At 37.3% G+C, this 2,670-nt stretch overlaps 1 long non-coding RNA gene across 1 annotated transcript; it reads left to right on the plus strand.

The window, feature by feature from the left end:
* The first annotated feature begins 782 nt into the window (after positions 1-782).
* On the plus strand, positions 783-2,017 carry LOC125385338. The gene is made up of 3 exons (XR_007224454.1): positions 783-1,104; positions 1,212-1,323; positions 1,674-2,017. It is a non-coding gene; the product is annotated as an uncharacterized LOC125385338 (long non-coding RNA).
* Positions 2,018-2,670: the final 653 nt, after the last annotated feature.

Raw genomic sequence — 2,670 nt, forward strand, 5'->3', positions numbered from 1 at the left:
TGAAAATCGACATCTTCGAAAAATACGTTGTTTTAAGCTTCGAATCTGTTGCGAATAAAATAAACGAGTTTCTAAGTTTCATAGTAAACGAAAAATGAAGTACGAATGAATTACAGTGATTCAGCTCTGATATGTCTGACTACGACTTATGAAAGTATCTGCGCACATTAAATACAAAGTATTAAATATGAAAATTATAAAACAGCTTTAATACATTTACTCTTTTCATTTATTCTGAATACTAATGTAATATCCACGACATTAATACCGATTAAATTAAGCTAAAGATTAATACGATATCAAGCAACGCCGACGAGTCATCAATCATGGTCAGGAGACAGGTCCGTACTGCAAAGGTTTAAATTGTGAACGTCGATCGGTCATTTATTTTCCACTGCTCTAATATTATAAAAACTATTCCGATACGACCGAATTGTAATTCGTTCAGTGCACAAACATGTCTGGCGAAGGACTCGGATCTGAACGGAACAGATTCGATGTCTTCGCCACATCGATCGCCGTACCACGACAGAATACATATACACGATGTCGAGGTATTAAATCTCCATTGTCCGGCGCGCCGTCGATACTTCTGAATTACGCTCGACTGGCTGTTCGCACGTCACCATTTGCAAAGCATAAATTCGCTTTGATTCGCGAACGATTCACGACACGTCGAGCACATCCGGAAACCGCTGTGTGCTTTCACCCTTTTCCACGCCACGTTCCACTCTCGCCAGACGCACCGAGAGCCACGGCCAATCACGAGGGACAGAGCAATTTGTTCAGCAAATTAGGTTAAATCTGAATCTTGGTGGTCTCGTTTCCCCGCGGCCTCTTGCCATCGATTATCCACGCACACACGCGCCTCTTCTGCCGGAAGAAGGGGACACAAAGGATGAAACGAGAACGCCGCGTGTCCAACCGAACGGAAAGTGGAGAAAAATTGCGGGCAAATTACTTTGAGTATATGTTACAAATGGTGCGGTGATAGGTCGGATTTTTATGTAAGAAGCTCATTTGGCAAATCGAGTAACCTCGTAAAAAGTGGAGAAAATTGATGAAATTATATAAGATAAGCGTGGATGCTTCGCGATTGAAAAGGTATTGCGCCGGTTATCTAAATATCGTAATTATACGTAAATACAATATTTTCCTTTGATCTGAGTTTCATATTAAATTTTTTAATCGAGCGTGTGGTGTTTTTTCAGCAATTAAGAAGAGTAATTATTATGTGAATTTTAATATATAGGAATTGCTATTAAAGGGAGCCATGAAACCTGCTTGGGAACCAGAGAGTAATTTACGACTGAAATATCCAAGGTAAATATTAAACGCAAAACAGTTGATAGGAATCGCGGATATGAGCTTCGTGTACGAAAAACAGAGAATAAAATCGTATCAAATTCATACAAATTAAATATAGCATATAAATTTATACGATATAAGTATGTAATAACGAAATACGGTAGCACCGTTATTTTCATGCATAACATAATTCAGCGTATTTTAATCATCACCGACGTTAAAAGTCTGTTTATATTTCGAAATTGTTTAATATCCAAATAAATTAACTGATTAATTATTCCGACGTTTAATTAAATGATTTATCGCTATTATATGACAACGCGTTATTGACGGCAAAAAATGGATTGTACGGAATGATGTTGCAGGTTAATAACGTCTGTCAATATCGATAAATGGGTAAAAATGGATTTGGCCGTATTTTCTTCTTTATTTTATAAAAGCGTTTAAATGTTTATGTATGTATATGTAATCTTTATAATACAAACTCTACATTGTATCATGAAAGAAGCTGTCGTAAAATAAATGATCACCCTGAACAATTTAAAACCATCTTTCCGAACATGAGATTATATAGATTCTTCTTTTTCTTTTTCAAGACGTATATAAATAATTGACAATCAAAATTTCGACTCATTTGTAGTAACATTGCATGTACGCTGATGCTCCTCGAGTCTTAAATAAATTATCTATAGCGGCAAACTACTGCAAAGCTTGTAGCATTTTCTTAACATTAAAATTTCCAATTTTCTCTACTTACAAATCCTCTATGTACATAGATGTTTTTCAAATTCTAAATAGTTTATTTACAGCAGCATAATTTTCTCTAATTTCTAATCTGCCCCGGTATTTCGTAATTTCCAATTTTCCTCTCTTGATAGTCCCTAATTTCAAAGCTTCCTTTGCCTGCTATATATTTCGTAACCTCCAATTTTCTCTTCTCAACAATATCGTTCTGTCTCAACCATCGTATTATTGTTTCCCTTGCACATTTTCGCACCGGTGTTATCTCGATCCTTTCCAACACGTATGTGCTTCTCGTCAGAAATCTATATTCCATAATCAACCTTATGTCAAGCCACAGAGACGAGAAAAAAGGGCAATGTCATCAGCGAAGGAACTGAAAACCGTTGTCATCGGTCGGCGAGCAAAAAGGATCATCGTCTTCGTACGTGGCTTCAAAGAAAAGAAGCATACGTGGGCACAAGAGAAGAAACGGTGCACGTACTCGGAATAGAAGAAGCAGTGTCGGCCATTTATCGGCAGGATTTACTGTTCTACGTCCCTCCTCTCTACCGATTGTCCGTGAATTCGAACGGTTATATCACTGGAATTTCATTTCTGTCCGACCGCGGGACATTACCG

The sequence above is a fragment of the Bombus terrestris genome, chromosome 6, assembly GCF_910591885.1.
Source record: "Bombus terrestris chromosome 6, iyBomTerr1.2, whole genome shotgun sequence".
NCBI classification, from domain to species: domain Eukaryota; kingdom Metazoa; phylum Arthropoda; class Insecta; order Hymenoptera; family Apidae; genus Bombus; species Bombus terrestris.